This window comes from Lygodium microphyllum, chromosome 14 (assembly GCF_053477565.2).
Source record: "Lygodium microphyllum isolate KBCC chromosome 14, Lygodium_microphyllum_v1.1.10, whole genome shotgun sequence".
NCBI classification, from domain to species: domain Eukaryota; kingdom Viridiplantae; phylum Streptophyta; class Polypodiopsida; order Schizaeales; family Lygodiaceae; genus Lygodium; species Lygodium microphyllum.
In genome coordinates, this window is record NC_141148.1 from 18,549,587 (window position 1) to 18,565,627 (window position 16,041).

The following is a 16,041-nucleotide window of genomic DNA, read 5'->3' on the forward strand; positions in this document are numbered from 1 at the left end:
GTCAATTCCAAAATTGAAAGCAACCATTTTTACACATGATGATGGTGCTATACGGGATGCTGAAATATGGCATAAGCGGATTGGCCATGTGAATGTACAAAAGTTGAAATTTATGCAACAGAAGGAGATTGTGCTTGGACTGCCTAAGTTCAAGAATCATGACTTTGGACATGTATGTGATGCATGTCAGTTTGGAAAGCAAGCACAGTTTCCATATATGAGACATGTACGGAATAGCTCATGACCTTGCGATTGGTACATTTAGATGTATGGGGTCCATCTGATAATGCTTCATTTGGTGGTGCTCATTACTATATATCCTTCATTGACGATTTCAGTAGGTATACTTGGCTTTACATACTGAAACATAAGGATGATGTGTTTGATGCATTCAAGGACTTCAAGAAGCATGCTAAAAATTAGTTGAGCTATAAAATTTCATGTTTTAGATCAAATGGAGGTGGAGAATATGTCTCTAATTACTTTGACAGGTACCTTGCTAAACATGGGACAGTTAACTTGTAACTATACACTACATAAAAATGGTGTAGCAGAAAGGAAAAATAGGGTATTGATGGAATCAACAAGAGCTATTTTGAATGAGAAGAGTTTGCCAAATGGTTATTGGGCTGAAGCAGTAGTGACTACTATGTATGTGTTGAATAGAACCCCTACATCAGGGATTCATGATGTAACTCCATATGAGAGGTTGTATGGTCATAAGCCTGACATTTCACACTTGAAGGTATTTGGCAACATTGCATACGTGCATGTTCCTGATGAAAAGAGGAAGAAATTGGATCCTAAAGCTGTCAAGAGTGTGTTCTTGGTTATGCACAAGATCGGAAAGCTTACAAGTGTTATGTATCGTCTACACATGAGACATTGATTAGCAGAGATGTTGTTTTTGATGAGCTGGCATCGTGGTATGGTAATCCTGTTGCAGTGGCTACTAATGGATCAATTGGCACTAGTAATGCTAAAAATACACCTACAATGAATACATCTATGAGTGGTCCTGTAGGTGATGGGTCACCTACAATAAATCCTTGGTTAGGACGCTTGTGGAATCATAATCCTATATCCACTGACACAGATATGTCAGTGAGGGGAAGATTGGATAAGGGAAAAGAAAATATGCTTGAGGATGTGACACATCCACTTACAGCATGTTATGAGTGATCTAACATCGACAGTTTGGATAGTGAGTTGGGCATTCCATCTATTATGATGCCTGGAGCAAGGCAGAGTCGTTATGTACTGCCTCATGAGAGGCAAGTTCAGAGTGAGCCAGAGTTACAGAGATCTGAGAGAGTCAAAAAAACAGTTGACAGGTTTACATACATTGGTTATTCAGCCCGTCATTATGCATATATGGCTAGTGTGACAGGTTACAAAGAACCTACAAAGTTTGATGATGCAGTTACATATGATAATTGGTGCCATGGATTGAGGAGTATGCAGCCCTAGCTAAAAAATGAGACATGGAATTTGGTTGAGTTGCCTAAAGGCAAAGTCCCCATTGGCTGAAAATGGGTGTACAAGTTTAAGTGCAAGTCAGATGGTTCGTTAGAATGCTATAAGGCCAAGCTGGTTGCAAAATGGTATGCACAACAATATGGCCTTGACTATGAGGAGACTTTTAGTCTGATGGCTAAAATGGAAATAGTCAGAACTGTCATTGCTTTGGTAGCATGAAAAGGTTGGAAATTATGGCAAATGGACGTCAAGAATGCTTTCTTGAACAATGATTTGGTTGAGGAAGTATATACAGTGCAGCCTGAAGGCTATGTTTACCCGGACTTTCCTACACATGTATGTAAGTTGAAAAAGGATTTATATGGACTAAAATAGGCACCTAGAGCATGGAATGCTCAGATTAGCAGTTATTTATGGCAACATGGATTTAGATTGGGTGATGTAGATCACAGTCTGTTCACAAAGAAGACAGATCATGGATATGTGTTTCTAGTGGTTTATGTAGATGATCTTATCATCACTGGAGATGATGAAGAGGGCATTGCTAAAATTAAATCATGTTTACAGGCTGAATTCAGAGTCAAAGAACTTGGTGAACTAAAGTATTTTCTTAGGATTGAGGTAGTCTCTAAGCCTCAAGGTATATGGCTGCTACAGAAGCAGTGATGGGACCTAAAATGGGCCGGCACTGGCTATAGCACTAGCCGGACCTCATGCTCATGACACACAAACACCCTCACGGCCTCGCGGACCAAGAGCGTCAATCTAATGCTAAAGGACAAGCCGCCCTAAAGCTTACTTCCTGTGTTTATAGTTCATAGTCCAACATTTCCCTAAAACTCCTCAGAGGGAGATCCCAAAGTACTTAGGCATAACGCCTCGATTACACACACATAGGAGACACTCCACCGACTAATAGTCGGAGCCCCACTGTAGCTCTCCTACATCACAGGGATTGGCCCTTTGATGCGCTGCTAAACATATAACACAAACGAGCACAAACTCCTCTCTTTTATATTTCTCGTATTTCCAGGAGATATACCATGCTTCCTCACTTCACAGTCCCTTAGGAAACCAACCCTCTACCGTATGGCAAGGGATAACTTCACACTCTCAATCGTGGGTCAAAGTCCTAAGAAAACAATTGCTATGCAGTCCAGGAGATTTTTACTTCGATACCATGAACCATGCATAGTGCATAATGTGAATGGTTTAGTGCACAAACAAAAAGAAAATCAGCATTGTGTATCGTGCGAAACCAATCTTTTCATGATTTCCATGCTAACGTTTATGTATTGAAATGAGGAGAGACACCGAGCCTTACGCTCATGCTGCCTTTTCCTTTATATTAAAACAACATCCTATAGCCATGATGCAACACATAAATCAGGTTTAAGATTGTACTTTGACGCTCAAACTCCCCTCTCACCCTACCATTTAATGTTTTGCAATCGTTGATAGGTGTAAGAGTCATTTTATGTGTATTTCTTTGTAGAGAAAGCAATAAATACGAACAAAAACATAGAAATGAGGGTAAACCAAGGCTAACCTTGTGCTCTACCTTCATTATACATTGCACAAACACTTATGTAATTTTTTGGAATTTTCTTTTTATCATTTCTTAATTTTCTCCCATTTAAAACTAATTTTTTATCATTTTTTAGTATTTTTCTTCTATTATTTTCAATAAAAATGACTATAAATTGAAATTGATTATGGGTTGTGGCCCTAAGGTTCTTTGACAGCAAAATTTCAAGTTTTATTGATGTTATATCTCATGTTTCCACTTTATTTTGCAAAAAACCTCCATTTTTTCCCTTAAATGCATGTTTTACGGGTTTTATACCATTAATTTCAATCATAACACTTATGATTTTCTGATTTTATGAGCATAAACTGATCAAACTCATAGCAAACAACAACAAAATGCATAATCAACCCATGGGAACAAATATTCATGAAGCAAATTGCATAAAACATCAATTCCCTTTGTAAAAAAAAATTACCGTTCTTTGTGGGTTGCGGGTTTTTATTTGCCATGTCTCGGGACTGATTTCCAGTAGCCATTAATGTCCATGACAGTCTGGAATCAGCAATCTACCCTCCTCTTGCATCACGGAGCAATCCCATCTCGGTTGCGATCCTTCTTCTTCCCACATGAATCTGCCTCTAGAGGAGAGAGAGAGAGGAGAGAGAAACGTTGATTTCTGTTCTCTCTCTACAGCCCACCATTGGACTCGTGAAGACCGGCGATACAGAGCAAAGGACTAGTATACCAGCCCTGCCTTATTATTGCCATGGCTTCTTTGCAGCCATGAAATCGATTTTTTTTTGGGGGGGGGGGGGAGGGGGGCGTCGTTTTTTTCCTTCGCGATCTGCTCTACGACATGCCGTCCTCCTTTTTCGTTGAATTTTTTGGGTGGGGGGTCCCAAGAGGCACCCCCCTTGGCCCCCAACTTAGACACCCTTTCATTTCTCGCCTATTTTTTGGGCACCCTCCCGGGTTTTTTCATATTCCCCGCGTCCGACGTTCGATTTGCGATCTGAAAAATCCTAGGCGCCCGTCTCGGCATCTTGGACTGGCGGGCAGCTTCCCTGACTCGCACAGGCACATGAAAAATTTACTAAAAATCCGCAAGTGGTGCACAGGCGTCCTTAGAGCACTTTGACACTTAAAATCGTCCTAGATCGAGCCGCCACCTTCGACGTTGAATATTTTTTCCCTTGATACTCGTAATTTTTAGCTATTTTTAAGCACTTCTCGGCATCAAAATTCCGTTCTCATTGGCGACCATGGGATAGGGCGACTCAGCCCATCGAATCCCACGATAGATCTGCACAAAACAACCAAAGGAAGCATCAAGCTAATACAAAGTAGATACATACTAAACACAGCACAATGCTCACCCTACCCCCTAACAAAACCAAGGCATGACATCCACAAGGAGTAGGCCTAGCATAATCTGATAAAAGGTCCGAAGCTAGTCACTAACCAACTCCTCCAACACGGCCAAACTAAAAAGAACGATCAAAGAGGTTGCCCTAAGTGGTAGTCTGAACTACCTACCTAACTAAGGACAACACAACTAGGAGCTCCTATCAGGCGAGGACTCCTATAGCCTGATCAAGAAGTATTTTCTTTTAACACATTTCTTCTCTTAGGGTTTTTATTTTATTGACATACTCAAGCATGTAAAAAGGAAGGAGCTGAGCGTAGTGACCCAAGGAGAACAGGACATCGGCCTCAGGACCTGTCTCGGTACCCAAGAACCTACCAAGCCCTCGCAAGGCGACACTTAATCATTTTCTGGCGCTCACTTTTATTTTCTCTCCAGCCTTCCTTAATTTCTTCTTTTCTAGCAAGATGCCACCCCTAGGAAGACAAGGCATCGGCCCCGGGTTTGACTCATCCCCAGGAACCTACCAGGCCTTCGCAAGGCAATGATCAACTACTTATAGATCTTTTTAGTTTCTTTTCTTTTCCGATTTTTATAGGGGGTTAGAACCCCTTTTTACACACCTTCGTACATATTTTTCCTTTAGGATATTCAAGGTTTCTTTTCCTTTATCATTATCATTTTCTTCTGGTAGGCTTCTCTAACTGCCTCACAACTAACGAGAAATCCTAGAACAACTGCCTAGTAGGCTAGCAACACAGGGTCACTAGGACCCCCATCTAAAACAGGTCTTTTCATGCTCGACAATGTCTTTACAGGAGGCAGCAACTACTCAAACCTCCCTCAAACATACTTAACCTAAACCTCGGGACTTCGTGCCTTGGTCGCCGGTCCCCAACAAGAAAAGAAAAACCCCTTTAACAAGTACACAGACATGTATAGTATACAAACACAGTACTCATAAAGGAGAGATATCACCTAGATAGGGCCACATGAAGCTTCCATGCAACAAAAGGCTCCTTCCAAACTCTTCTTCTGAACCTGTCTAGCACAAAACTAAAACAAAAAACTATTAAACGCACCTGCACTAAATAGACAACTGGCCCTCTTGGCCTAGTGAAATAAAGCACTTCACCACAAAAAAAGAATCGGCCCTCTTGGCCTAACGAGATCAAGCAGAATAACATCTACACATCCTGCCCTAGATTAGCACAGATATACAACAATAAGCTCCTTTCCAAGGAGGAAAAATAGGCTCGTAGCCCTAAACTAAATGCATAAGGTTATGACCCATCCCTCCTGCATAGATAGCAAGAGGCGTACGCATGATCTGTCGTCTAATCAACCTATGGGTCCAGGATAATAATGGTAGATTAGTCTTGGCTACTCTTTGCATCACCCATATCAACCATCGTCTGCCATATATTGCATGCTCTGATAACATTCCCCACAAGCGACCGGGTCCTGTTTCATCATTGATCACAATATCCAAACTAGGACCACAGTTAAAGAAAAGGTCTTCCTCATAAGCAAGATTTGCCAATGAATCTGCAAACTGATTCCAATAACGTGGAATCAGCTGAAAAGACACTCTCTCAAACTCCTCAAGTAGGGTCATAGCAGTTCAATGATACATACAGAGAATTAGATTCCGCACTGTGTATGTCCCATCTAGCTGATTCTGGGAATCCCCTTTTACTAACAACCGATGAATATACCACCTTGTTTGGCAATATGCAGTCCCATAATCAAGGCTTTATACTCCACCATATTGTTAGTGAATCCTACCCCGAGATAAGCAGCTAACTTCATCGTAACTCTACGTCGGGGATCTCGGATTACTACTCCAACACTCCCTTTTTTATTAGGGCCCCTGGACGCTCCGTCAAAATATAATATATACGTCCACAATGGGTTTACACAGCTTGCCATCACGAACCCCTCTACTCGTAATTATGATAATCAAAGTTTAGCATGTTGAGAGGATGAACTGATGGCTCCATCCCACCTTCTTCATTGAACTCAACAGGGATACTCATCAACAATCGTAAACTGTGGAAGAAGACTTTAATCTTCCACACAAAGGTTCCGTCTTCTTGCTCAATCACTTTATATCCTTTACTCCACCAAATAAGTTTCCCCTGATGGTATCTTTGCTCTAGATATGGGTGCTCCAAATAAGGGATTAACCGACCCATCAACCGAATTTAAGCTCTTTTGCAGGTCTCAAATCATCCCCAGCATGGACCCGCAATGCATTTTCTTTATATTAGCATACTTAGAAATAATAAGGTTTAATCTTATTAGGATTAATCTTATTTTTAAACTCTACTCCCTGTAAATCAGCTAATAGAGCCGTAGACCTATTTTTCCCGAGCCTCACAATCTTGTAGGGGCCATCCCATTTAGGTTCCAACTTCCCTGGAAACAACTCCCTACGTGCATCGTAATACATAACTAATTGCCCTTTTTTAAAGGTATATTTCTTCGCTCTGAGGTCATGCAATTGCTTCATCCAACATTTAGCTACCTCCTGGTGTAATAAGCTCTGCAACTTCAGCTCATCCAGGTGGGCTATGGTCGTGAAACATTCAAAAAGGGAATCCTTATCTCCCAAAGAATGGTTAATTGCAAACCGTATGGTTGTCAATTCGATTTCGAGGGGTAACACACACTCTTCCCCATAAACCAATTTAAATGGAATATGGCCGGTAGCTCACTTGAACGTTGTATTGTACGCCCATACTGCCACATACAACTTCCTGTCCCAGTCTCGTTTCTTCTCAGAGACTATTTTAGACAAGATACCCACAAGCTATTTATTAGTACTTTCCACTTGTCTGTTTGCTTGCGGATTATAAGGAGTCATTTTATTGTGCTTCATTTGCCAAGCTTTTGATCACCTTATTCAAAAAATGGGTCCCACGATCCAACACTAATTCTTTCGGGGGACCAAAACGGCAGATAATCTGCTCTAAAAGAAAACTTGCAGTCTCTTTTGCATTGTCATGCCTCGTCACCCGTGCTTCTGACCATTTTGTAAAATAATCAGTGGGGCTACTATAATATACCTCTTCTAGGTAGTAGACGACGGAGTAATAGGACCCACAAAGTCAATGCCCTACTTCTCAAACGGAAGGATAGCCATGATAGCCGTAAGTGGACATTTTCTATTCTCTCTACTGTCATGTCTTTGACAGGTATCACATCTCTTAACATACTCAAAAGAATCTTGGAAGATAGACGGCCACCAATATCCGGCTCTTAAAGCTTTCTGTGCCATCAACCATCTAGCGAAGTGCCCTCCACATGCAGAGTCATGGCACTCTTCCAAGATGAAAGGAACCTCGTCAGGCATCACGCATCAGTGGTAGATATCATCAACACCCTGCCGATATAGTGTCCCTGCGATCAAGGAAAACTTCAATGCCTGTTTTTTGATTTTCCTCTTTTTAGACTTTGATAAGCCAGCTCCCGTCTCTCCTGTTGATACATAATGTGTAATAGCAACATACCAAGATGTGATAGAAGCTGTATCAATTTTAAACATTTCTTCAATATCACTCCCTTCAGCCAAAGTATCTTTCGGCTCCCCGAAATCCACAAGGCATTCCACAATACCCTGAAACCTCGGTGGCTTACTCTTAATCTCATAATCAAACTCCTATAAAGTGATTAACCACTTTGCCAAATGATCAGGCGGCTATAGCTTGTTCATAAGCAATCTAAGTCCTTCCGCCTTCGTATAGAACACTACCTTTTCATAGAGGATGTAGTGCCTGAATTTCTTAGTCCAAAGACCATCGCAAGACACAACTTCTCCATGTAGGTATAATTGATCTCCGAAATGCCCAATTTTTGACTCGCAAAAGCTATCGGATGATACCACTTTTCCTCCCAGATTTGGGCTAAACAGCAGCTGATACTATGCATAGTGGCTGTCGAAAATATATAGAACATCTCGCCTCTTTTAGGTGCTTTTACTAACTCCTGTTTCACATCCTCGAAAGCTACCTTACAAGGGTCGCTCCATTCAAATGAGCAGCTAAAGGATAATAAATTCGTTAATGGCAACGTTCTTTCTACCAAGGCATTTATAAACCTTCGATAATACCCTATCGACGACAAAAAGCTATGAACCTCTTTCAGAGTGCATGGTGGACTCATAGCAACTATAACCTTGATCTTTTCAGGATCAGTCTATTCCTATTGAACTGACCACATGGCCCAGCAATAGCCCATAAGGTACTCCAAAGACACACTTCCGTGGGTTAAGAGCGATACAAAATTGCCTACAACACTCAAAGCACTTTCTTAAGATAACCAACATCCTTTCCCTTACAGTGGCTGCCCCCAGGTCATCAATAAATACTTTCAACTCATCTGGGGAGATGTCACCAAAGGTCTTGTCTGCTGTTCGTTGCCACGATCCAGGTGCATTGCATAAACCAAAGGCCATCACATGGTACGCAAAAGTGCCAAAGACAGTAATAAAAGTTGTTTTCAACTTGTCCTCCTCTGCAATTGCCATCTGGTTGTATCCTGCAAAGCAATCCATAAACGAATATATTTCCCTACCCACTAATTGATCCAAAATCTGGTCAATAAACAGCAACGAGTAGTAATTTTTAACTGTCAGGTTATTCAGTTCTCTAAAATCTACACATAATCAGATCTGGTTGTTTTTCTTCTTCCTGATAACAACTGGTGAACACTATTCTGTGTGTTGAACAGGAAAGATTAACCCAGTTTTCCTTAACTTCTGCAACTCCTCAAATAGCCCATCCCTCAATTCAAAAGGCATACGCCTTACCTTTGTTAGAAGAGGAGAGAGAGACATGGTTGAGCAATGTCTGTACCATTCAGGTTCCACACTCATCTTCTCATTATTCCATCATTGAGTAAAAACACACATACAAGAGTAACATAGAGTAAGTGACATGCTGAGTAGACAGACTAACCATAGTCAGGTCACCGACTAGCTAACCGACTTATTTAATGTAGTCACATGCAGGAGACAGCTGTACACTAGCTGTCATGTCGGTAGTACATAAAGACAGTCACACACTACACGGGGAGCTTGACTTCCAACACTCCCCCTCAAGCTCAAGACAGCATCTGCACACCAAGTAGCTGTCTAAAGCCACAAAACTTATCTTTGCCCAGAGACTTGGTAAAGATATCTGCTACATGCTCATCAGTCCTCACATGCATAAGATCAACCTTTCCTGCAAGGACCATCTCACGAATAAAGTGGTAGTGTACCTCTATGTGTTTTGTCCTGGCATGGTAAACTGGATTCATGGCCAGGAGTACACTACTCAGATTATCACATAACAGTTTCACTGGAGCATCAACCTGAATGTCCAAGTCAGCCATAAGCTTGAGCAGCTAAGCAATCTCACATGCTGCCAATGCAGCCCCCCTGTACTCTGCCTCAGTATTAGATAAAGCAACCGTAGGCTGCTTCTTGCTGCTCCAACTGATCATGCCGCTATCAAAGCCAAAGGCATAGCCACTCGTAGATCGTCTGTCAGTTGAGCATCCTGCCCAATCTGCATCTGTGTATCCAATTAGTGTCAAGGGCTTATCTTTGACATAGAACAACCCATAGTCTACAGTGGACTTAACATATCTCATGATGCATCTAACTGCATCCAAGTGCGGCTTTCTCGGCGCTTGCATAAACTGGCTTATCAGCCCTACTGCATAGCTCAAGTCAGGCCTAGTGATGGTCAAGTAAATCAGACTGCCGACCATCTGCCTGTACATAGTCACATCTTCTATTTCAGCCCCAGTGTTCATGTCTAGCTTTACATTCTAGTCCAGAGGTGTATCCAGTGATTTGCATTCAGCCATGCCATACTTCTTAAGCATTTCCATGGCATAGTGCTTCTGCATCAGCCATAAACCATTTTTAGCTGGTACAACCTCAATACCCAAGAAATACTTCAGATCTCCCAGACCTTTCATGTCAAATTCAGATTTCAGCATCTTCATAGCATGCTGAATTCCCATGTCATCATCTCCAGTGATTATCAGGTCATCAATATATATGACCAGCACTACCAAGCCACTGTCAGTCTTTTTTGTAAACAGGCTGTGATCAGCCCTGCCAACAACAAATCCAAGACTCTGCAAGTAACTGCTGATCCTAGCATGCCAGGCTCTTAGAGCCTGCTTCAGCCCATACAGTGCCTTTTTCAGCCTGCACACATACTGCTGAAAATCAGGGTGCTCATACCCTTCCGGCTGAACCATGTATACATCCTTTGCTAAATCACCGTTGAGGAATGCATTCTTAACATCCATCTGCTGCAATTTCTAGCCTTTTGCAATAGTCAAGGCAATAACAGTTCGTATGGTTGTCATTTTTGCAACCGGGCTGAATGTTTCATCATAATCCAAGTCATATTGCTGAGCATATCCTTTAGCCACTAGCCTTGCTTTGTACCTTTCCACACTGCTATCAGACTTACATTTAATTTTATAAACCCATTTGTAGCCAACAGCCTTTTTCCCTTCAGGCAGTGGTACCAAATCCCAAGTCTGATTTTCAGCCAAGGCTTTCATCTCTTCGTCCATAGCCATGCACCAATTTTCATCCTTTGCTGCTTCGGCATAAGTACCTGGTTCTTTGATCTCCATCACTTTTGTCATGTATGCATAATGCTTTGCAGAATAACTAGAGTACGTCAACCTGTCAACAGGGTATCTGACCCTCTGCGATCGTCTAAGCTGTGGTGCACTACTTGATTCACCTCTCTCATGAGGTGGAATGTACCTATTATGCCTTGTGCCAGGCGTATAGACAGTCGGAATACCAAGTTCGTTGTCTAAAGTATCACTAGACTCATAGCCCGAAGTCATTCTGCCAGGTGTCATCATACCAGATGCATCCTCAATAACTTTCTCTTTTCCTTTGCTATCCAAGACATCATGTCTCCCCCTCACTGACATACCCGTGTCAATGGACGGTGAGCTCCTCAATCTCCCTGTCCATGGAGATAATGTCTGACTGATAGGTCCTATCATAGCAGTGATCTACTGAAAATCAACTATAGAGACATGAGTGGAAGGCATATCAGATGGCACTGCAACTGGTGATACATACCAAGAACCTATCTCATCAAAGATAACATCCCTGCTTACCAAAGTCTCCTTGGTAGAGGGATCATAGCATTTGTATGCCTTTTTCTCCTGCGAATATCCAATGAAAACACACTTATGTGATTTGGGATCCAACTTCTTCATTTTCTCATTTGGAATATGCACATAAGCAAGACAGCCAAAGACCTTCATGTGTCATACATCCGGCTTATAGCCATAGAGCCTCTCAAATGGTGTCATGTCATGAATGCCTGCAGTGGGAGTCCTGTTCAGAATATATGCGGCTGTCACAACAGCCTCTGCCCAATAGTAAAGCGGCATATGCTTCTCATTCATCATGGCCCTAACAGCTTCCATCAGAACCCTATTCTTCCTTTCAGCTACTCCGTTTTGCTGCAGAGTGTAACTGCAGGTTAGCTGCCTATGAATGCCATTTTCAGCCAAAAAATCAGCAAATTCATTGGAGACATACTCCCCACTGCTATCAAATCTCAAGCAAGAGATGTAACACTCAAATTCCTTCTCAACCTGTGCTTTAAATTTTTGAAAAACAGCAAAGACCTCATCTTTTGTTTTCAATATGTAAAGCCAGGTATATCGAATGTAGTCATCAATGAAAGATACATAGTATCTGGAACCCCCCATAGATGCATTATGAGCCGGTCCCCAAACATCAAAGTGCACTAACTGCAGTGGTCGTGTACTCTGTCTTACATGCCTAACAAACGGCAATCGTGACTGCTTAACAAACTGACAAGCCTCGCATACATGACCAATATCTGAATATTGGAATCTAGGTAACCCTGTTACCAGCTGCTTCTTCTGCATGGTCTGCAGCCTCTGCAAATTGACATGCCCCACTCTTTTGTGCCAAATCTCTAAGTCCCTGATAGTGCCAGAACCCTGGGCAAACATGGCGGAGTCCAACTCTGGCAGTGTAGCATCAAGACTGAACATTCTTCCATTTCTGTGGCCTTGCGCGATCAACTTGCATCCATTGCCAAACTCTTCAATAAAGCAGCCATGCTTATTAAAGCGAACCTGCAAGTTCTGCTCTGTCATCTGGCCCACAGACAATAGGTTCTTCGTAATCGAAGGGACATGCAAAACATCATAAAGATTCTTCTTCCTGCCATCATGTACAACTAGAGGCACTTTGCCTTTATGCTCAATGCTATGCTGCGTGTCATCACCTGTGCATACATAGCCATGCTTTTCAGCCACCATATCCGTGAACCAATCACCATGAGGGGTCATGTGATTCGACGCCCCCGAGTCAATGTACCACACTGCATCATCAGATGATTTTTCAGCAGCGTTATCTTTGACATACTGCATGGCAAACAGTCTATCACCAGAGTCATCTGCCATGAATGTCCATGTTGCTTGCCCTTCTGATTTCCCTGCTTCTTCCATCAATCCTTTGCAATATGCCCATACTTTCCGCAGTAGTGACAATCCTTATCTTTATTTGGATTGTCTGACTGACGCTGCTGCTGCCATGAGCCTCTGCCACGGGAGTTAGATCTCCCCCTGCCTCGAAAGTTGCCACTACCTCTTGCATTTGATGACTGCTGATTGCTATTACTATTGCATTCTGCTGGCCTCCTCTGCCAGATCCATAGTCTCTACCACGGCTACCACAACCACGCTAATTCGAATAAAAAACTGCATCCTTATTCTTTGAGTTGCTTGACCCTGTAGCTAAGCCAAGCTTCACCTCTTCATGATTCAATAATGCAACCAGCTCATTAAAATTAGGCATCTCAGCCCGCACAGATACTGAAGTGTCAAAAGACTTGTACTCCGGACCCAAGCCATTTGAGATCACTGCAACCATATCCTCATCTTCTACCTATGAGCCAACAGATGCCAGCTGATCTGCTACGGTCTTAACCTCTGTGACATAATCTTGTATGGATCTATTCTTCCTGTCCATGTTATTGAATTTCTGCTTCAGTTGTATCTTCCTTGCACTTGTAGTTGTGCCATAGTATTTGACCAATATATTCCATGCATCTGCTGGGGATTTACAGTTCATGATCTGCATCACCATAGCATCTGAGATACATAATGACAGCCAATGTAAAACTCTGCGAGCTCTTTCCGTTCAAGCTCGATGCGCTTGTCTTTGATCAGTTGTAGGATTCCTATCTAGAACTTCAAGTTCAGCCTCAACACCTGTCACTAAGTCCCAGTATCCTTTGCCTATCAGAAAGTTCTCCATGCGGAACTTCCATATTGCATAATTGTTGCTATCAAGCTTTTCTCCCACAATCTGGGTTACATTATCAGTTCTATCAGCATTTGCCATGTTGCAGACCTTGCCTGGCTACATGCAAACCAAGATCTTCTTAACAATTCAACTTCAGCCCGAAACTGTTTATGATAGTTTTCTGCAATTAATTGCAGGAAAAAAACTAGTAAATTTCAGTCAAATATCAGCCCAAACAACGTCCCAATCGGTTAATCCAACTCATAAAAACAACTGCCAATACATATGCCTGATGTTCGGTTCAGATTTAACTCCTGCAGATCCACTGCCAGGGTCCAAAAGCATGCAATCCAAACCTATAAACTGCAATTACAGCAGCCTTTCCAAAGTCAAACTCCACTTGGATACATGTAATACATGTTCCAAAGCTGCTTAGTTGACTGCTGATACATATGCCACTTCAGACATAAGCATAGAGACATCAGCCAGTGTATTCTTAACAAGTGCCAATGCCAACAGTTTATGTAAAGACTGCAGTCAATAAACCAGCATAACCCGCTTCAACTAGCTCAAAAAATTCCTTAAATCAAACCATACATTTGCTTCAGTATGTCACCGTCAGTACATGACTATGTAGTGACAATACCCTGTCTACATCTGACAAGCAAGTCAACCAAAATGTCTGCAATTTATATTCATCCCAAGAAGACAATATTTCTTTTATTTCAACTGCAAACTTTCAGTATTCAGTGGCTTTTGATGCTCCTCTCAACCCAAGACAATTCTAACATGCATATGACAGTATATATGTCTTTCAGATGTCTGCATCTATCACTCTGTGCTTCAGTAGAAAGCAAAATGCTTACTGCCCACAATCCAAGACAGTTTCCAGCCACAAAAGAAGCTTCAGATCTGTGTATTTCAGCCACCAAACTCAGCTTGCAATTGATCAAGACAAGTACATGTAGCCTCCAGCATGTACCTATACTTCACAGGTGCTTCTGGGCATACTCTAGAGCTTCCAATGCTCTTCAAAGTGTTGTAGACTCCATGTATGCTGTGTATATAGCAGTGCATACAATTTACACAATTCTGCCCACTCTATTTTAGCTCATATCAGAGCTCAACCACAAGTAGTTACTCCATGTACTTCACAAAGACCTTTTACAGTAGACATACATGCTTCTCATGACCCATTTATGGTGACCATTGATTGCAATAGACAGTGCAGGCCTTCAGCCCAACCAGGCGCAATCATGCTGATTGCAGACCTCTGTTTCCAGTTCCTGCTGATGAAGATGATGATGGTGATGTTGATGCCACACCCAAATGCACTCTAACTAGCCTCCTCAGGGCTCTCAAGAAGCCACAAGCTCTGATCTTGACCCTGGAGTGTGTAATGAACAAATGCCTACCTGCAGTCCACAATGGTAGCCTGTCTGCACAAAAGAAAAATGAGTCTTCACTTCCTGAAAGTAGATCTTCACTCTCTCCAGCTCTCAGAGATCCACTAAGTCCTGCTCTGATACCATGTTAGAAGAGGAGAGAGAGACAGGGTTGAGCAATGTCTGTACCATTCAGGTTCCACACTCATCTTCTCATTATTCCATCATTGAGTAAAAACACACATACAAGAGTAACATAGAGTAAGTGACATGCTGACTAGACATACTAACCATAGTCAAGTCACCGACTAGCTAACCAACTTATTTAATGTAGTCACATGCAGGAGACAGTTGTACACTAGCTGTCATGTCGGTAGTACGTAAAGACAGTCACACAATACACGGGGAGCTTGACTTCTAACAACCTTCTGACACACAGGACGACTGCCTTCTTTTATAGGAATAGTATGAACAGCCAGGCTGGGAGGAATGCCTCTCAGCTCATCATAACTCCAAGCAAAGATATCGTGGAATTCTTGAATCAAGGACACATAGTCCTCCCTTTCTGCTGAACTGAGTATGGAACCTAATTTAATAGGCCGCGAATCATTCGGTGTGCCAAGGTCTAACTCAATCACATCCGCGTCTCTTATCCTATCTTGTGGCTCTATCGGCTCATTTAGAGTTATCTGATAGATATCCTTTGTAGTGGACCCCTCTTTAGATTCATCGCTAGATGATGCCTCACTACCAGATGGATCGTCTGATGTCTCTAATTTAGTAGACGATAAAGGAGCTCTCTCACTTTGAGGAGACTCAAGATAAGCATCAACTATTACTCGATTAGCACCTCTACCTAGAACCACTCGACCGGCGGGTATATCGACTTGACAGTCTGTTTGTAAGATCCAAGGCCTACCTAGCAAGACTCGATAGCTAGGACGTCCTGCAAATC